This window comes from Castor canadensis, chromosome 12, assembly GCF_047511655.1.
Source record: "Castor canadensis chromosome 12, mCasCan1.hap1v2, whole genome shotgun sequence".
NCBI classification, from domain to species: domain Eukaryota; kingdom Metazoa; phylum Chordata; class Mammalia; order Rodentia; family Castoridae; genus Castor; species Castor canadensis.
In genome coordinates, this window is record NC_133397.1 from 92,252,249 (window position 1) to 92,274,205 (window position 21,957).

At 39.7% G+C, this 21,957-nt stretch overlaps 1 protein-coding gene across 1 annotated transcript in view; it reads left to right on the forward strand.

Annotated features, from left to right (window-relative positions):
- LOC141414736 (uncharacterized) overlaps positions 1 to 21,957 on the forward strand; it is a 151,471-nt gene that overhangs the window by 88,346 nt on the left and 41,168 nt on the right. Inside the window, exon 11 of the mRNA XM_074049038.1 lies at positions 12,823 to 12,954. The gene's annotated coding sequence lies outside the window, so the exon portion shown is untranslated. The remainder of the gene's footprint in view (positions 1 to 12,822; positions 12,955 to 21,957) is intronic.

The following is a 21,957-nucleotide window of genomic DNA, read 5'->3' on the forward strand; positions in this document are numbered from 1 at the left end:
TTGTCTAATCAAGTTCTTTCCATAAATCTTTTATCCTTGTATAATATTGGTTGACTGTATAATTTAAGTTTTATAAGTTCCAAACTTCCAATATAACTATTTTTTATGGAACTAACTACATGTGTGCTAAAAAAGTCTTTGCTTACATTAAAGAATCAGCTTCATAAAATTTCTTGATATTAGCAAGTGAGACTTAAACTTGATGTCTTTTCTTAGTAGTCATGTCATTATTTGAAATGATGTTTCCCTTGGATATTAGTTCATTTTAGTGGTGTGTTTCTTTTTCTGTAATAATTAAAGTATTGCAGTGATAATTGAGCCAGTACTTGGCATTTTACCTAATCTGATATACTATATCATTTTAACTTTTGATTTTATTGGTTTAGTCATTTTCCTACTATGTTGAAGAACTGACTTCAATTCATATATAGAAATTTCCTATGCTAATTTATTGTCAAGCTTGTGATGATAATGTTTGTTACCCTCTACATCCCAGCTTGTAAAAAGTGTGATAATAATGATTGCAGGGCATGCAGTTGAATAAAATTCAATATGTTGACAATTTATTATATTCAATGAATTAAACTAAGCTTTGGGGATTAATAATGATTAAGGTTGTACTCTCTTTTTGAAAATATAATTATGTCCCTATATTTTTATAACTAAAAGTTGATAGGTGTTTCAGAAACAAAATACAATGCAAATAGGATTAAAGTTTTGAGCTAGGTTTATTAATTCCAGCTACAGAGGATTTAGGAAATCTTCATAGAGCAGTAGGTTTTTTAGTCTTTTTAGAAATACATAGATTTCACAAGTTAAGCAAGAGGTGATGACTGTATTTGAAACAGAAAGCGTGATTGAAAGGATAGAGGCAAGGGAGATTAGGATAGATTTATGAATTGACTGATATTTAGGCATGGCTTCATAGAATACACAGTAAGGGTATTGGTCTATAATGAAATGTGAGAATGTTTATGATAAGTTTAAATGATGTCATTATAGGCTTTAAATATCAAAGAACTGAATTTTTATCCTATTTTCTATTGATGTGCAATGATCAAAAAATAGGAGAATGCGTCATGTTTTTCTGGGTGGGTTGAGAAATGTAGACCCTAGAATCTCCGTGATTTTTTTTCAATAACTCATGATAGATTATTATTATTTTGAGCTGAAGATTATTCCACAATGCACAAATATTACTGTTCTCTTAGTTGTACATCAAGAAATAGGATTCATTGAATATTGCAATGTGATTACCATGTTATCAGCCATACATGTAATATAATGTTATGGTGAGAATAACATACATTGTCACCTATAATTTTTACATAGGTTCAATGTAAAATTGGTATATTGTTGATTTTAATGAAGTTTTCTATAGATTATTGCAAAGTAAGATGCTTTTCTGGGAATTAGATGAACTTAGTTTGTGAAGTTAATAAATATTTTGGTTTATTTTCTCATTTACATTAAATAATTCTAATTTATGTGATTAGGGTTCTAATCAAGTAATGCTTTGTCTCATTAGTGGAAGTGTTATGAGGAAACATTAATTCTCACTGTTTGGAGTAGTAAGATTTTCTTGTCCTTTTTTTTGGTGTTAAGTAGAGGTAGGAAAAAAAACCAACCCTGAGAATTTCTCATCATAACCAAACCCTCACATGGATGGTGAATCATAAATCGTTTGTGTCTTGAAAAGCCCAAACTAAGAACCATGTAAATTTGTAGATTGATACTGCCTCCTTTTGAGTGGAGGAAGTTATGCATTTAGCACATCACACCTAAAACATAGAGCAATCTCACACAAGCCTGGGCACACTAAATAAAAAACAGAAAACATTGAGAAAATAGGCATCATATTGAGTATCAACCCCACTGAAAAACAAAAGCAAAAGCAAACATCCCCCATATAAAATAAGAGTGCTTAAAGAAGCATAAGGGTTTATTGAAAGCTTGAGACTATCAAACGTGACTCGCCAAATTTGAAAATAATTAAACACTTAGAAATAAATTACATAATTAATTGGAGGCTTCTTAAAAATCTAAACATAGACCTGCCATATGACCCAGCAGTCTCAGTCCTGGGGATATACCCAAAGGAATGCAACACAGGTTACTCCAGAGGCACCTGCACACCCATGTTTATTGCAGTGCTATTCACAATAGCCAAATTAAGGAAACAACCAAGATGCCCCACTAGTGAGGAATGGATGAAGAAAATGTGGTACTTGTACAGAATGGAATTTTACTCAGTCATGAAGAAAAAATGAAATCTTATCATTTGCAGGTAAATGGATGGAACTGGAGAACATCATTCTGAGTGAGGTTAGCCAGGCTCAGAAGACCAGAAATCATATGTTCTCCCTCACATGCAGACTTTAGATCTAGGGCAATTGCAGCAATGTGACTGGACTTGGATCACATGACAAGGGGAGAGCACATCTGGGAGATATAGGAATAGGTAGAAAACCCAAAACATGAAAGCGGTTGATGTGTCCCCACTCCAGAGGAACTAATACAGAAACCTTAAAGTGACCGAGGTTAACATGAGAGGGGGATCAGTAACCAGTGTAAAGATCAGTTAGAGATGAATCAACATGGGTTGTAACACATGTGTACACGAAAGCAATGCTAGAAATATTTCTGCATAGCTATCCTTAACTCAACTAGCAAAAATACTTTGTCTTCCTTATTATGCTTATGTCTTTTCTGCAACAAAATTAGAGATAAGGGCAGAACAGGTTCTGCCTGGAAGTGAGTGGGGGAGAGGGGGAGTGGGAGAGAAAGTGGGGGAGGGAGATGGGCAGAGAAATGACCCAAACAATGTATCCACATGTGAATAAATGAATAATTAAAAAATAAATAAATAAAAAATGAAAAAATAAAAGGAAAAGAAATTACATAATTAAAACTAAATGAGAGAAAAGTTCAGCCCATCTATTAAATACAGCTTGAAGTTAATGAACTAGAAAGTAAATCAGAAAAATTAAATATTTCTAGGAACAAATGAAAAGAAAATAATTATGTGACTGAATTTAAGCAGCTTGAGTGATAGAATAAAAAGCTGTGGGCTGTGGATCATGCCTGTAATGCTAGATATTTGGGAGGCAGAGAATGGTAGGATCACAATTCCAGGCCTGCTTAGGAAGAAAAGTTTCCAAAACCCCATCTCAACCAATAAAAGCTGGGCATGATGAATTTCTGGTAAATCTTTTAAATATTTCCCACTGGTACTGCCTGCAGCAAAACCATGGGAAAAGCTGCAGTTGTAAAACTTACCTAGGAGCTCTCGAATGAATATGCAGTCCTATCTCAAACCCTTTTAAGTATAATCATTTTTTCTTGTTTTTCATTTTTAGTAGCATACATTAAATGTACTGGGTGGATTCATTGTTCCAATTAGATTGCCCCCACCATTCCCCCGCCCCACCTGGCAATTCCCTTCCTGCCCCACTTTAGGCAATTGCAGGAAGTTTCATCATTCTATTTCATGTATGTATCTGAAACCCATCAACCATATTCCCTTACCTTTATTTCTTCCATTCTCCCTCTTTCCTCCCAAAAGTACTCTCCACACACTGTATTCATTGTACAGTCCTGTCTTTCATTTGTAATTTCAAAGTCCATATTTAAAAGGGGTTCTCAATATATCCCAGCTGTGAATATACTTAACTTTGTTCAGTTCAGCCCTTTTATGTAGAATCTTAATCCTACCACTCATGATCACCTTGCAGTCTGTTGTTTAAATTTCTATACAAAACTTCCTTTACTTAACTTGCAGAGTATATTTTACTTTGCCTCCTCAGCATTTATACGCAGTTCTGTTCCACTTGCTTAAACACCGGTTTGCCCTTGTCTCATTGAACACTTGGGTCTTTTAAAAAACATATTTTTTGAATTCTCAATATTTTATTTTTGAATTAGTACACATTGAATTATCACAAAGGTTTCACCGTGATAACTCCTTACTTGTGTACAGTGTACTCGAACAAATTCGGGAAGTGTGATCTTGCAGTATTTCTTCTTCCTTATTTGGTTGCCTTTCATGGTTTCTTAACTTCTTGTCCTCCCTAAGTTAATCTTTGTTTGTACAAATTAACTCATGTTTTACTCCTCTAAAATAGGGAATTATTCTCTGAGCAGTGTTCTACAACATAAATCAATAATTTGACTTGTTAAATTTTATTTTGAAGTGATTGTTTAGAAACACAAATATTAAATTTTTGAGCATTTGTGATCTTACCAAAATGCATGTTAAATACTCTTTTCCAATCCAAAGGCAACTAGTGAAGAGAGCAGATAAGATGGGTTTTATATTTAGCAGTATTACTGCCTAATGCATAATTTCACACAAAAATTATTTTTAGAAATTTTCAGTTTCAACTTTTGATTACATTATACATTATGGAGAAAATAGAATCTTTATTTGTAATCAGCATGTATTTTAAACTTAAGTGTGACACTGGCTTGGGAAATGTGAATCTATGAGTTTTTACAAAAGCAATTAAAACTTGAAACTTTGAGGTGAGAGGTAATGTTCTCCATTCCATTTAATTGAGTAGAATGTAAAAGGTCTAAAATAGAGCAAATTTATTGACTTTCAGAAATGATATTGCTAACTACATTTACATGTACAAGATAAAAGGTAGCATCCCTATAAGCATACATACAATTTTAATTTATGCTTTAGTTTTGACACTAGCCTGTTAATTAATGGTTTGCATCCAGTTTGCTGTGGTTAGAAACCTACTGAAAATACAAAGGGGGCCACATTTACAAATAAGAGCATCACCAGCTTTCATGAAGATCTTATTCCTCACACCCTGACTTGCTATTTAACAAGAATCTTGAGATGCCCATCGTTAAGTTTCAGATCAAGTATCTTGGGCTCTCCTGTGTGGCCAGAGTGTGAGATAAGTTTCTGATGCACCAGCTGAGAACAAACATCAGGCTAAAGAGAAGAGAAACAAACCCCAGACAAAGGAAAGCAAAACACTGTCAGTTCTCCATGACTCTGAGTCTCAGGTATCAGCAGAATGGCTTTGAAAACAAAGTAGTGCTCACTCAGTTATGGACAATACACTTTTAGCTGCTGGAAATATTTTGCAGTTTATAAGCAGAGCTAACTGAACCCTCTTATTCTGTGTGTTTGTGTGACCTACATATTCAGAAACAATTCTGAGGAAAGGGTCTGTGCTGAACAAGTAGATGGGGGGACTCACTAAATGTATATGGGATGGACTCCCCAATCTATCCAAGTCTCTATCAGATGAGCAGGAGGTGGGTACCAGAGTTCTTCTTCCATTAAACACTGTGGCCTGGAGTAGTTCCTTCCTGTTCTAAAGCCCTCTGTCCTGTGTGATAGTCTATAAAGAAGAGGTGCTGGAGAAAAGAGAAGCCAGGTGGGAACACATTGCCAGTGTTTTCTTCCATTAGTGGAGTGCCAGCCATGAATCAGTCCAAGCAGTTCTAGAAGCTGGGTCCCTTCTGCTTTCCTGGGGGAGGTGTGCAGGGATTTAAAATGCCTGTAATCCTTTCCCCCACCCCCAGTGTGCTTGATCCCCCCAATCAATAGCTCTCCCAAGACTGATAACTTCTAAGAGGAATCTCTCTTCAGTCTGACCACTATGATTACCTTTGTCTCAAAGGGGACAATCCCCTAGTAATTAGGAGCCTTCCATAGATATTGTCACAGAAATCATGTTTTACTGCAAAGGATATTTTGTGGAGGGCTCCCAGAAAGCTGTCAATTGAAACTGATCAACACACACTCCAATCCAAGGGCTCAATAGGATACAAGTTTTAAATTTAAAGCATTATTATTTAAAAATTGTTTCTTCTGGTGACAGAAAGAGTATATGTAATTTAGGAATGCATGATGTGAGAAGAAGATGACCATCATGAATAATCCCAGTACTAGCAGTAATTCTTCTATGGGCATTTCAGTATGTCTATGAATAATCCATGTACATATTCTATATATACACACAGATTGTACACCTATGCAGCACAGTATATGAATTCTATGGAACAAACTTTCATATCTCATCTTTTTCAGTTGATATTACATTGTATCTTCTCACACCATGTATTCTTTTTAAAAATATTTAATACTTACAAAAAGATAGAGAGAACATTATACCTCTCCCAGGGGGAAAAATATATTTGGTACAGTGAAAGATCCCTGTGTACCTCTCCCACCTCTCAACTTTTGGATTTGGGTGATTATCTTAAACATTTCTTTATACTTTCCTCTCATAAATTTACATTCTTAAAAAAGATATCAAGTTGTTTTTAAAGTTAAATAGATAAACACAAATAAATGAACTTAAGGAACAGTACTATATATTTTCCTGCAATTGCTTTTTGTCCCATCATTATTTATGGTTTGGGGGGATGGATCCAAGTGGACTTGGCTCAATCCAGCCACTTATCTCCACTGGTGTATGGGGAACCATTGTGGAAATGTATAGCAATGTAGGCACAGTACTGGAATGGACATATTTTGTATCATTTCCAAGGACTTTTCTGTGACAAACACCTTTGCTTCTAGGATTCTTGGGCATGTCATCTTTTTCACATGTAAGAGAGTTTCTCTAGGGAATAAACCTGCAGCAGAATTGCCAGACATGTGTATATTATGCCCCATTGGGCACTGCTAAGCTGATATCTCAGTGGTTGCAAGTTTTACTCTCATGAGCACTGCAGAGAATTCACATTGCTTCAAGTTCTTATTGATACATGTGATAGCCAGATGTGTAGATGCTTACCATCTGATGGAGTAAAATGGCACATACTTGTGGTTTTAATTAGCACTTACGATTGTGCAAAGACACTTTTTAATGGATTCATAATAGCATTCCATCATAAGGGAAGACCACAATTAACTGATTCTCCCCTAATTATTGTAATAGAATTTGTCTCCAAGATTTTGCTGTATTAACAATGCTTCATTGAATATCATTAAACAAAATTCCTAAGCCAAATGACTAATGACTATTCTGTAGGACAAATTTATGGAAGCATGCATTATTCGAAATGCTTAGATAAGCGGCCAAATTTCCTCTTGTGTGGATAGTCACTGCTTATAAAGAGCAAAGGTTCATTTTGGCCCACAGGCCATGTTCTTTTGGCCCTGTTGTTTTGGGTGAGGCAACACAACAGTGTGGGCAAGTGTGGTGGCTCCAAACTGCTCACCTCATCACTAGAAGCAAAAGAGGCGAAGAAGGGTTAGAGGGCCTACTAACCCCTTCAAGGACACATCTCCAATGACCTAAAGGTCTCCCACAAGGCTCTATAAGGAGAAGGAGAGAGATCAGAAAATGCACACATGTGTGCACTATCTCCTGCCATGCACTGCATCAGGACAGCCAGCAAGAAGGTCATCACTGAATGCAGGTCCTTAACCTTGGAATTGCGAGCCGAAATAAATCTCTTTTCTTTATACAGTAGTGTTCCTCTGATATTTCATTATAGTAACACAAAACAAACTAATCTTCTAAGTGACATGTCATACTGCAACAGAACAAAATGCTTGTGTCCTGAAAATGGAATCTCATTTTCATTATGCTTAGATGTCTTTAACTCAAAGTCATTTCCTACATAACTGGCACAAGGGTCACATTCTCCAGTCGTGACTCAACTCAAGCCCACTGACAGTCATTTCCCAGCTGTGGGGGGTTTTGGCCACCTCTCTCGTCCTTGGTTTTCACAAATGAGGCTGTGAATCTGATTGTCACAATGTGGCTTGCTTTAGACAATATCTAAATGTTGAGATCTCTGTGAGGTGCATTCCTGAGGAAATGACTTTTCTTGACCCTCATGTATTCATAAGAGGACTGTAAAGTTGTCCAAACTCAGAAAAACATTACTTGCTTTATGGGTAGAACATGGACCAAAATTGTCACATTTGTTCCCAGTTACTTCTATTGCCATTTTCCTCCCTACAACTCTCCCACCTACCACTCAGGACAGACTGGGGGTCACCAGTGACACAGCAGCTGTCCCACATCTGCATGGTATCAGACAAAATTCCCAGGATGCTGTCTTTGCATCTCTCTGCACACTCTAAGAAGGCACAAGTGCCCTACAAGCCTGACTCTCACTTCCAGTGGGGAGACAAAGCCATGCCCTCCCCACCACCAAACTTAAAGATATCCCTACTCTACCTACCAGGGCCTGCATAAGGGATTGCAGTCATGAGTGAGTGACACTAAGGTGGGAAGTTTGTCCTGCCTGGGCCCTGTGTAATCACAATCCTATTTGGTGGGAATGAGGCTGGAAGCCAGAGTCAAAGAGGATGTGACAAAGAAAGTGCAGAGTTGGAGAAAGGCAGGTCCAGTTGTGCAGGGGCCTCTGGAAGCTGGAAAAGGCCAGAAGGGATTCTCCCCACCAGCCTCAGAAGGAGCTGCCAGCACCTCTATCTCATGGCGATGCCTCACTTCTAGCACTATCAGATAGTAAATTTGTGTCATTTTAAGTCACTAAATTGGTGGCAATTTGTTACAGAAGCATTAGGAAAGAAATACACTCTTCCAAAATGAAATTAGTAAGAGCATTCAATAAATAATATTTTTTTACCTGGACATGGTGGGTACATGCCCTGCTACTTTGGAAATGGGAATAGCAGGATTGTAGTTTAAGTCTAGCCCGGGAAAAAGTTAGTGAGACCCTATCTCAGAGACAAGCCAGGCTTGGTGGCACAGTGCTCTGATCCCAGCTATGTAAGAGCTGAAGATACAAAGAACATGGACTTGGGCAAACATGTGAGACTCTACCTGAAAGATGAACTAAAAGCAAAAGGACTGCAGGTGTGGCTCAAATGGTAAAGCACCTGCCTAACAAGCACAAGGCTCAGTTCAAACCCCAGTACTGCCAAAAAGAAGAATGAATATATTCTAGAAATAACTATGGCTGCAGACAATTTAAATTCTGAACCACAAGCCTCAGCAACATAAGTGCAATGTATCTATTCCAAAATCGTCCTGCAAAGAAGATATTGAAATGAAGACGGACTTGGGGCTCACAGTCCAGTGCCACGTATACCTAGAACTTGGGCCTTGTGCTCTGCCATGTTGTCCTTCATGAAAAATGGCTACCACTACATCTGTTCTACTCCTGTTACAACACCCTCCCCCACCCCACTGCCCACTCAGACACACAGCAAAATGAAGGAGAAAATAAATCTTCACTTTTTTCCCCAAAGTTAAATCACTTTTCTGAACAGAACAATGCCTAAATTATCCCAAGTTCCAATACAATTCAATTAACATGTTCTATTGACCTCTTTCCACATGTTTCCATTCTGCCATGATGTATGCATGAATGTCCTGGCTGACGCTCTTCAGAACATCCACCATGCCTGAGGGAGAGGGAAGCACTGGATTCTAATTATTAGGCTCTGCTCAAGGAGTCATCATCCACATCCTCACTGCATGCTGATGTGGCCAGGCCCAGGAAGGCACATCTGCAGCAGCAGCATGGCCATATGGAAAGCATGGGAGTGGGGAGTCCCTCCCTGTCACCCATGAGGATAAATGTGACCCTTTTCCAGCACCATATTCGTTCCATAAAACTGGCAGTGTGGAATGTTCAGAGCAATGACTTCAACTCATTTTTGATCAAGCATCTGATGAGGATAAACCAAGCTGTTATTGGCTAGTTAATGAAATGCAGACCATCTTGGGAGACAATGGAAATTTATAGGGATCCAAGAGCTGGATGAGGAAGAAGTGGGTGAAGTGTTTGCAACACTCATGCCTGTCTTCTGATCTTGGAGAATACTGCAGGCAATTCAAAAAAGAGCTGCTACCAAGATGACCACCACAAGCCATGAAGACATTAGTAACCATGTAGTAGAACAAATTGCTCTGGGGGCTGCAGAAATGATTGCCATGGACTAGTTCTATGCTGTTCTGGATAACAAGCTCCAGTGGGCTCCACCCACACCTAAGAGGAGCAAGTCCTTCTGGAAGCCATCTGTGAGTGTTCCTGAGGATGAAATTGAGGACACACAGAGAACAGTCCCTTGCACAAATTTCTGCCACATTGAGAGTGTCCCCATGACTGAGGCATCATTCACATAAAATACTAGCCAGAATAAATCTACCTTGGGGGAGGGGACTTTAGGTCATCAGATCACCTGGTTGAAGCCTTTGGAAGCAGCAACTGAAAGGAAAGGATAGATGACAGGTCAGTTTCAGAGGGTCAGGGCTGGCTCTGGGAAGGAGAAAGAAGATCAAAAAGAAGGAGGGGAGTGGGAGCCTAGGTTGGGGCACAGCTATGATGGAAGCTGGGGAGGAGGTTAAGTAGGTGAAAGAAGTTTGGGTGAATGACACAAGGGGAGGAATAGGAACTTGCATAATGGAACTCTCCACCAGGCTGAGGGTCCCCAGTCTCAACATCTGCTGTTGTCATTGACTAGCAAAGTACCCCCTTGACCCTGGGATTCTCTGCTGCACCCCTGTAATGGAAGACCCCACCTGCCAACCTAGCTACCCAGCAAGGTTGATTCAGCTGAAATCTATAGGCCCAGCATGAGGCCACAGGGACAGAGTCAAGCATGGAGAAAGCACCAGCACAACATGAATTGTCACCACCAACAGGGTCTGGATTACCAATTTCTCCTCTCCATAAATGGATGATCAGCTTGCTTCATCAACTCTTTGCAGTTTCTTTAGAACAATGCTATGTGAAAGCCATGTGTGACAATGACTGATGTACCTTTAGATTCGCTGAGGTAATGAGTTGTGTTTGCTCAATTTCATATGCCATCCTATACTTCTTCAACTAACTGACCTCTCCACTAATGCTTGGGAACAGGCAGCCTGAGTGGGGACTCCACTGGCCTTCCTTGATGCTTTCTTATGTGAAATATGGTCCTGTTTCTTGCAATGACTCAACTTCCTTGTCTACAGTCCAAATCATTCCAGGTCATTTGTAGCTTGGCTCTGTCTCCTCACCACCTAAACCTCTTTGAAATTTCTTCCTCCCGTACCTGCTTCTTTGCCATGGTACCACATGAGTGGTAGGAGGCTGAGGATAGAAAATCCTTCCAATGCTCTCTTCCTGAGCAGCCCAGCTGGCACTTCCACCTGGGCTAGCAGACCACCTGTCCTTGGCTCTGAAGAACATCCATGATGTGATAAACCCTACAAGAATCAGGGCTGTCCTTTCCTGTGGATTGTTTCAGGATGTGCTTTTCTTTTCAGTTGGAGTCCCTGGTGACCTTGATTTCTGACAAGAGTGGTTAGAGCTGCTGAGATCACAGTCCCACTCATTTTCTGCATAATACTCAGCAGAGTTCAAGAAATACTGTAAGCCACGCTTTCCCAAAGGGAGCCGAGCCATTTCAGAACACATGGATTCTCTAGTCCTTTACACCAGGGTAAAGGATCTGGAGTCCCACAGAGCTGTCCCGGGTCCCCAGGAGACAGGAGAGAGAAAGGACCCTGTGCCTTCCTGCTCAACAGCATCACTAAGTATTTGGATGGCTTTGGGTGAGATTTTATTTGATCCAAAGGGAGAATATAGAGAATTCTTAATTCTCTTCCAAACAGTCATCATTCTATATATAAGATGATTTAAATTGTTATTAAACTGTGGAATGCATACAGGTGTCTAAAAATGTTAAATAGCACTGAATATTTATAAAGTCCTGGAAAGAAAAGGTCTGTCCACACTCTGTACCAATTCTTTTTTCACCTCCAGCCTCTGGGTTCTGCTGGGCTCACTGGTGCTCCATCTTTCACAGACATCCTTCCAAAAAAGTGGATTAACCTGCAGTTTTCCATTCCTCTCCACCTCTGCCTTCCAGCTCTTTGGTCTTGTTGAAATATCTTGCCTGTGAGTGGTTTTCATTAACTGTATTTTAACATATTGTTTATCCCTTTCCTGTGATTTCACTGGGGTCTCTGGAAAGAGAGGAGTGAAATCCTGTCTTTACAGGAGTACAACGTGTCACCTGTATCAATGTCAGTCCCAATACCACTTTCTAGCTCTAAGTCAAAGTTCATTGAATTTTGCTCTAGTGTGTTGTATTCGGCCAAAGTTGTATTGGTCCAGGAGAAGTCTCATTTCATGATATCAATCATTTTCTTTGGCTGTCATAGGCAGCAGTGACAACACTGGGCCTGGGTGTAGGGTGTGCATAATGAGAAGTTGAAAATAGGCTTGGAGACTCTTGAGATTAGCATGAGGGAGGTTTTGAATGGAGTGTTCTAGGGAACAGACCTCACCCCATCCTGCTGGGAACTCTGGGCCCTCTAGAGATAGCCTTGATCCAGGTGAGGTGGCTGGGACGTTGCATCTCCACCATGACCATTTTAGGATACTGTCTGTCACCAGGAAGGAGGCATGACCTTGGATGAGGCAGGTTCCTTCAGCCAAGTTCAATTTCCAGAACACGATTCAGCTATGGTGGCTGGTAGCCAAGCCCCACCACTGAGGGTATGTGTGTCCAGAGGTGAGGGGGGGGGTCCCGTAAAACCAGTGCACAATATCAGAAACCTCCCAGGGGCTTTTCCCAGGGCTTTGTTTGTATTAACTCAGTCCTTAAGACTATCTCATGTGGTAGGTAAAACACACCCATTTTCCACAATAATGACTCAGTTTTGGCTGATAAATGTGTTTGTTGAGTAAATGCATGAAGAAAATGGTTGAGTTCTCAGGGAGGCTCTGTGTGTCTGAATGGAGACAGTAAGTACAGATGTCTACTGACTTATGATGGTCACTTACAGTTTTTCAACTTTCCAATGGTGCTACAAAAGAGAGACTTGTTCAGTAGAGCCCATGCTTACAATTTTGAATTTGAATTTTTCCCAGATTTGTCCTGTGCAACCTGCTCCTCTCTCATGAGTCTGGGCAGTAGCAGTGAGCTGCAGATCCCAGCCAACCCACCCATGAGGGGAAGCACCCAGCACTGCACTGCACTGTGTGGCTGAGTCACCATGTGAGGTAGGTTAAGTGTGTTCAGCACACTTTTGATTTAGGATATTTTCAGCCTTTGATGACATTTGAACACAGTGATGGCCTATTTATTTATTTATTTATTTATTTTCAGCACTGGGGCTTGAACTCCAGGCCTCATGCTTACTAAGCAGGTGGCCTTACCATGTGAGCCACTCCACCAGCCCTAGAGACAGTCTCTTATGGGGGCCACAGCCTGTGTCTGAAGAACAGATCCTAGGAGTTGTCCTTTTTACAATAGCTCCCTCTGAACAAATCAAAGCACCCCAAACTTCTTTGTCTGTGGCATAAAACAATTTCCAAACCTGGTATCTGACATCTGTGAGGATTCTCAGGAGGCTGCTGAGATCAAGGCTGCAACAGCTCATCAAACATGAGCAGCTGTTAGGCTGGTGGTTTCCAAACAGCTAGATATCTCCTCATGACTCCCAATACCTGGCAGCCTGGCTTTAGTTTATTTGTGCATACCAGGATCTCTGCTGCCAGAAGAAGGCCTCCTCAGAGTTTTAGCATATGACCTGATTCCTTTTCTCTGAACTATGGCATCACTGATGTTAACCTGGTCCCACAAGGAATACAATGACAGGGCTGACCTCTGAACATGGGAGAGGAACACTGAGGTCTAGGGAAGGAGTTCATGTCAGCCAACATCTCAGACAGCAATTCTCTGTGTCCAACACACTTCATGGTGCCTCCATGAAGAGAAAACATGGATGAGGGGCTGGGAAGGGCTTGGAGCTCAAAGCCCCATAACAACCACAGAGGACACCAACTCTAGCACTGGTCTCTGAGCACAGACCATTTGTGACTCGGTTCTAATTTAATATTCCAGGTGACTCATGCTTGAGCAGCTTCCTTCCTTTTGAAGGATGGGGGTCATCAGCCTCACAAGTGCACAGGGAAAGACATAATTAGAGATTACCCAACACACTGTGCAGAGAGCTCCATGAGTGTAAAACAACAAATGAAACAAAATTAGCCATGTCCTCTCTGCAAATACAAAAGTCATCCATCCAGTATTTGGCCAGGGAAGGGGCAGGTTTGGCTGAGAAGGGGGCAGCTTTGTCCCTGGAATGCCTTTTTCCACCAACCACAGAAAATATATCCAGATCCTTCTGTCTCCAAAGCTGATTTCAGTATATACATATATAATTACAAAGGCTTGATTTACATGAGCAAATTCCTGCTTCTCAAAGCTGAGTTGTTCATCCTGCAAGTTAAAAATGGAAGCCTCTGGGTTGTTGCTCTGGACCACTTAGTCAGAGGAAGGTGTCATGGGATTGAAGGTGCAGCTTGTGAGCCAAGGGTCCCCCAGCTTCTGGAGAGGCCAGGGTTGCCCTGCACAGCTCCTTCCAGGACACATGACTGTAAGTGAGATTCAGGCTGAGTTTACTCAGTTTCAGACTCAGGCCCTCAGCACCCACTGTATGTGATTTCATTTCTTCTTGTCATTATTTGTTATGGGAGACATTGATCTTCCTATTGTTCCTTGGCCTCCTCTGCATCTCCCTCCATTTCAATCCTCCATCAAGAAAAGAAAAAGAAAAAGAAAAAATCTAACCATGAGTGAAACCGTGCTTCGTTAGTCTAAGCTGATTGAACAACTTGCTGTGCCGAACACAGTGCAAAAAGTCTACTTCATTTATCTCTTTTCTGCATTTTGTGCAATATGGAAATAGGAATAAATATCCATTAGCTCCCAATAAATAATGCCTTCAATTAACAAGTAACAATTAATTCTGATCCCAATTATCAGCAGTGAAAATGGGAGACTGGGTGTGATGCAGCATGTTTTCTTGAACCACACAACAGAAAGATTCAGGCATGGAATATCTTCAAGTACAAGAAGACACTCACAAGGGAACACCTCACAACCCACTTGCCTTGTAGGCAGAGCCACATGCTCTGGAGAGAGGCAGCAGGTCTCACAGAGGGAAAATGTTGTCTGGCTTTTGTATCTGGCCACATGAAAGCCTGCATCTGTCAGAACCTTCACATAAATAGGAAGCTTGCACAGAGCCATAAATACAATGAAAGAGAGGAAGCCGAGCTTTCCCAGGACTTGGGTCAAAAGTCAAGTGGCCAATCAGCCAGCAGAATTGAAATGTGGCCACTTCCCAAACCTCTCTCTCCTCAACCACACCCCCTGCATGTTTTCAGCATCTTCTTCCAGACCTCTTTGGGGTTTGCCGTCACATGCACTTAGAGAAGCAGTTGTGTGGTAAGAGGTGACTGTGAAGGGAATGTGGAGAGGAGGGGACACGCTGGAGGCCTGGACAGTGAGTGGGGATGGCAGGGATAGTGTGGCCTTCCACTGAAGCTGTCTGACCTGGGGAAACTGCACTTCACAGCAGTGGGGGCCCACCTTAAAGGACTCCAGAATGTCTGCAAAAGACAGGTGTTTGGTTTTAGTTGTGAAAGCCATGCCTGGCAGGTGCTTTCAGGATGCCCATCACCAAGCAGAGTTTCTGCAACACTGGGCAGGGTTGCTCCCATTCTTCAGGAACTGTCAATGGGACTCCTCTGACAAAGGGATGCTTTTCTGCCACCCACATGGAGTGAGGGACAAATTCTGGAGATAATCTTAACTAAGACTTAAAAAAAATCACCTTCTGAATTTTATCTCAAAAACCAAAGAAACTGTGTGACTCTCTGGTCACCTCTGGGTATATGTCTGGAGGGCTCTGCAATGGCTCCCACTTCCATCCTCAGTTGGGTGGAGTACACAGCCTTTCATACTCACACCACCAGCTTGTGATAATAATAAACCCATAGTGATCTTTTCATTGTTCTTCAGACTTCATCTCTGGCCTGATCTTCTTTATTCATTTTTTATTCATTTATTCATATGTGTATACATTATTTGGGCCACTTCTGTCCCTCACCCCCTCCTTCTCCTCCCCATCCCCTCTCACTTCCATGAAGAACCTATTCTTCCCTTTTCTACAATCTTGTTGAAGAGAAGACATAAGCAATAATAAGGAAGACAAAGCATTTTTGCTAGTTGAGATAAGGATAGCTATACAGAGAGATTCCTAGCATTTCTTCCATGCACAAGTGTGTTACAACCTGAATTACTACTGATTTTCACTAATTCCTGATCACCTTCCCATATTGACCTCTGTCACCTTAAGATTTCTGTATTAGCACCTCTGCATTGGGGACATCAAACACTTTCAAATTTTGGGTTTTCTACCTCTCCCCATACCTCCTGTATTGGCTCTCCCCTTAATGTGTGACCCAATTCCAACAACATTGCTGCATTTGCTCTAGATCTAAAGTCCATATATGAGGGAAAACATACAATTTTTGGTCTTCTGAGCCTGGCTAACCTCGCTCAGAATGATGTTCTCCAGTTCCTTCCATTTCCTTGTGAATGATAAGATTTCATTCTTCCTCATGGCTGAGTAAAACCCCATTGTGTTTAAGCACCAGATTTCCTTAATCCATTCTTCAGTAGTGGGGCATCTTGGCTGCTTCCATAACTTGGCTATTATGAATAGCACTGCAATAAACAGTGCTGGAGTAACCTGAGTCACATTCCTTTCCTTTCTCTTAGCTGCTGAGCTGCTGAGGTTCTATTGAGGAAGTCCTTGACTATACCTATTATTGCCAGGAGTGGGATTGCTGGATCATATGGCAAGTCTATGTTAGATTTTTAAGAAGCCTCCATATTTTTTTCCAGAGTGGTTGCACTAGCTTGCATTCCCACCAGCAGTGTACAAGGGTTCCTTTTTCCCCACATCCTCGACAATACCTGTTGGTGGTGGTGTTTTTGATGATAGCTATTCTAACAGGGGTGAGGTGGAATCTTAGTGTGGTTTTAATTTGCATTTCCTTTAGGGCCAGAGATGGTGAGTATTTTTTCATGTGTTTTTTGTTCATTTGAATTTCTTCTTTTGAGAAAGTTCTATTTAGTTAATTTGCCTGTTTCTTTATTGGTTCACTCATTTTGGGAGATTTAGTTTTTTAAGTTCCTTGTATATTCTGGTTATCAGTCCTTTGTCTGATGTATAGGTGGCAAATATATTTTCTTCCACTCTGTGTGTGGTCTCTTTAATTTAGAGACCATTTCTTTTGTTGTGCAGAAGCTTTTTAATTTTATGTAGCCCCATTTGTCCATCCTTTCTCTTAGCTGCTGAGCTGCTGAGGTTCTATTGAGGAAGTCCTTGACTATACCTATTACTTCCAGAGTATTCCCTGCTCTTTCCTGTACTCACTTCAGAGTTTCAGGTCTGATATTAAGGTTCTTGATCCATTTTGATTATAGGATGATAAACATGGATCTAGCTTCAGTTTTGTGCAAGCAGATAACCACTTTTCCCAGCAACATTTGTTGAAGAGGCTGCCTTTTCTCAATTGTATGCTTTGGTGCCTTTCTCAAAACTAAGGTTGGCATAGCTATGTGGAATCATATCTGGTTCCTCTATTCTGTTACAAGGGTCTAAAGAGTTTTTGTGCCAGTACCATGATGTTTTTAGTGCTATTGGTTTGTAATATATTTAGAAGTTGGGTATTGTGATACCTCCAGCATTGCTCTTTTTGCTGAGTATTGCCTTGGCTATTTCACAGTCTTTTGTGTTTCCTCATGAACTTTAGGGTAGATTTTTCAGTCTCTGTGATGAATGTCATTAGGATTTTGATGGGAATTGCATTGAACATGTAGATTGCTTTTGTAGTACAGGCATTCTTAATATGTTGATTCTACCAATCCATGAGCACAGAAGATCTTTCCACCTTCTGTAGTCTTCCTCAATCTCTTTCTTCAGGGGTTTGTAGTTCTCCTTGTAGAGGTCACTCACATCGTTTGTTAAATTTACTCCTAGGTATTTGACTTTTGTTGAGGCTATTGTAAATGGAATTGTTTCCATATATTTTTTCTTAATTTGGTCATCATTGGTGTATAGAAAAGCTAATGATTTTTGTAAGTTGATTTTGTGTCCTGTCACTTTACTGTACATGTTTATGGAGTTTTTGGGTAGAGTTTTTTTGGTCTACAAGGTATAGGATCATGTTGTCTGCAAATAGAGACATTTTGACAGTTTCTTTACATATTTGTATATCTTTTATTTCCTCTTCTTGCCAAATTGGTTTGGCTAAGAATTCCAGGACCATGTTGAATAGGAGTGGGGATAGTGGGCACCCATGTCTCATTCCTGATTTCAGGGAAAATGGTTTCAGTTTTTCTCCATTAAGTATGATGTTGGCTATAGGTTTGTCATACATAGCCTTTACAATATTGAAGTACATTCCTTCTATTCCCAGTTTTCTTAGAGCCTTTATCATGAAGTGGTGTTGGATCTTTTTGAAGGCTTTTTCTGCATCTATTGTGATGATCAAATGGTTTTTGTTTTTGCTTCTATTAATGTGTGTATTACATTTAAAGATTTGCATATGTTGAACCACCCTGGGAAGAAGCCGACTTGGTCATGGTGAATTGATCTGTCTGATATGTTGTTGGATTTGGTTTCCCATTATTTTATTGAGGTTTTTTGCATCTATGTTCATTAAGGAGATTGGCCTATAGTTTTCCTTTTTGGAGGTGTCTTTGGTTTGGGGATAAGTGTAATACTGGCTTCATTAAATGAGTTAGGCAGTCTTCCTCCCCTTTCTATTTCATGGAACAGTTTAAGTTGAGTTGGTATGAGTTCTTCCTTAATGGTCTGATGGAATTCAGCAGAGACTCCATCAGGTCCTGGACTTCTTTTTTTTGGGAGACTCTTTATTGCTACTCAATTTTATTTAGTGTTACGTATCATTTCAGGTGATTAATAACCTCTTGGTTCAATTTTGGATGGTCATAAGTATCTAGAAATATGTCCATTTCTTCAAGATTTTCAAATTTATTGGAACATAGGTTCCAAAGAGAACATAGGTTCTCAAAGTGTTCTCTGATCACCTGGATTTCCATGGTGTTTGCTGTTATCTCCCCTTTTGCATTTCTGATTTTACTGATTTGGGTTTTTTCTCTCCTCATTTTATTCAGGTTTTCCAGGGGTCTGTCAATATTGTTTATTTTTTCAAAGAACCAGCTTTTTGTTTCATTGATTCTTTGTATGATTTTTTTTGTTTCTATTTCATTAATTTCAGCCATTATTTTTATTATTTCTCTCCTTCTGCTTGTTTTGGGATTTGCTTATTCTTCTTTTTCTCTGAATTTCCGATGTAGCATTAGGTCATTGATTTGAAATCCTTCTGTCCTTTTAATATATGCACTCATGGCTATAAACTTTCCTCTTAGGACTGCCTTTGCTGTATCCCATAGGTTGTGGTAAGTCATGTTTTCATTTTCATTAACTTCCAGGAACATTTTAATTTCCTCTTTTATTTCATCAGTGAGCCATTGATCATAGAGCAATGTGTTGTTCAGCTTCCAATTGTTTGCTTGTTTTCTACTGTTGTTTTTGCTGTTGATTTCTAGTTTCAATGTATTGTGATCAGATAGAATGCATGGGATTATTTCTGTTTTCTTATATTTGCTGAGGCTTGCTTTGTGTCCTAAGATATGATCCATTTTGGAGTAGATTCCATGGGCTGCTGAGAAGAATGTATATTTTGAGGAAATTGAATAAAATATTCTGTAGACATCACCTAGGTCCATTTGATCTATGGTGTGATTTAGTTCTAGAATTTCTTTATTGATTTTTTTGGGATGACCTATCTATTGGTGATGGGGCATATTAAAGTCTCCCAGTTCCACTGTATGGAGTCTATATATGTTTTTAGGTTCTTCAGAGTATGTTTGATGAATTGGGTGCACTGACATTGGGTGCATATAGGTTGATAATTGTTATTTCCTTCTGGTGTATTTCCCCTTTTATTAGTATGGAGTGTCCTTCTTTATCGGCCATTGGCTAGGTAAATCTTCTTCCAGGCTTTTACCCTAAGCCAATGCTTGTTTCTTTCAATGAGATGGTCTCCTGTAAACAACAGATTATTGGATCTTTCTTTTTAATCCAGTTTGCCAAATAGTGTCTTTTGATGGGGGAGTTAAGTCCATTAACATTCAGTGTTAGTATTGATAGGTATGTGGTGACTCCTGTCATTTAGTTGTTTTTGTTGTTTAAGGGTTTGATTGTGTACAGCTGAATCAATGTTACTCTCTCATGCCTTGTCTTTTCTTCTGTGGTTTGGTACTGGCTGTCCTTTCATGGTTAAGTTGGGTTTCACTTTCCATGTGCAGAATCTCTTGAAGAATCTTTTGTAGTGGTGGCTTTGTGGTAATATATTGTTTTAGTTTCTGCTTATCATGGAAGACTTTTATTGCTCCATCTATTTTGAATGATAGTTTTGCTGGGTAGAGTATCATAGGGTTGAAGTTTTTTTTCATTCAGTGCCCAGAAGACCTCACCCCAAGCTCTTTGTGCTTTTAATGTTTCTGTTGAGAAGTCTTAAGAAGTCTGCTGTGATTTTGATGGGTTTACCTATGTATGTTATTTGTTTTTTCTCTCTTACAGCTTTCAGTATTCTTTCACTAGTCTCTGTACTTGTTGTTTTAATGATAATATGTCATGGGGTAGTTCTATTTTGGTCAGGTCTGTCTGGTGTTGTGGAGGCTTCCTGTTCCTGTATGGGCATAGTTTTCTCTAGAAAACTATGATTTCCTTTTATTATTTTGTTGAATATATTACACATTCCTTTTGCTTGCACCTCTTCTCCTTCTTCAATGTCCATGATTCTTAGGTTTGGTCTTTTGATGGAGTTGGCAAGTTCTTGCATATTCCTTTCACACGTCTTGAGTTGTTTGACTAATAGCTCTTCAGTTTTTCCTTTAATTTCCATTTCATTTTCAAGTTCTGAGATTTTTGTCTTCTGCTTGTTCTAGTCTGCTGGAGTGGTGTTCCATTGTGTTTTATATTTCTGTTTCATTCTTTTTTCTAAGGTTTTCCATATCATGGGTCACTTCCTCTTTAATATTGTCACTTTTCATCTTTAGTTCATTTATCTCTGTATTTATAGTGTTCTCTGTTTCACTTTGGTATTTATTTAGAGCTCCTATGTGTTCATTTATTTGTTTCTGTATTTTCTCATATTCTTTATTTTCAGTGTCTTCGAATTTATTGAGTGCCTCTTGTACATTTTGGTTGACCATGTCTAGTAACATCTCCATGAAATTCTCAGAGACTAGTTGCAGGATTTCTTCTTTCAGAGTGTTTCTTGTGGTCTTTGTTGGGATCCTGGACATAGTTCATCTTTATTTTTTTGGAGTCTGGAACTGGGTATTCATTTTCTTCATTTCCTTCTGAATCCTGTATTATATTATATTTGAGGGGAGAGTGGTTTCCATCCCTTTTTTCTTCCCATCTCTCCACTTAGTACTATGTAACTATGTTCTTCATAGGCTATTTGTGGTTTCACTCATCTGTTTTCTTTCCCTTGGTTTAATTTTGTTTTGTGGGTGTGTTGGGTTTTAGGTTAGTGTACGTATGCTATTTCTGTCTCTGGTCTGTGTGTAATTTAGTATTAGCTAACTCACAGTAGTAAAACCAACAAAACAAAGATAAACAAAAAAAGAAATCAACAGGGAGAGGACAGACAAACAGGAAACAAAAAAAATAAACAAACACACACAAAAAATTCCAGGTTCAAGACCAATAGAATTTCAGTCTTAGTAGTTCTTGTGTTACTCCTTCAGCATCTGGTCCTGGTGTTGGTATTTAAGAAGAGGCTCTATCTTAGTCTTACTAGGTGAGGCTAGTCCCACCAGGTGGTTGGGGAGTCTTCCCATATTTTTTTTCTGTCTTTAAGCTTGGTCAGCTCTTCCCTCAGTGAGGTGTGGTAGTTTGAGTATGTATATTGTCCTCAGGTTCCAGAGAAGAGCTGTTTGCCCACCAGCTGTCCTACTTTGGAGTTGTGTTTTTGCTGTGTTGGTTTATTTGGGGTTTGTTTCTTTGCTTTGTTCCCTTTCTCGGGGGTAAGGTCAGAGATCTGTCAGCTGGCTCCCTGCTGTCAGCATGTTATGATGGTTTGCTGATTGTTTTTCAATTTTGT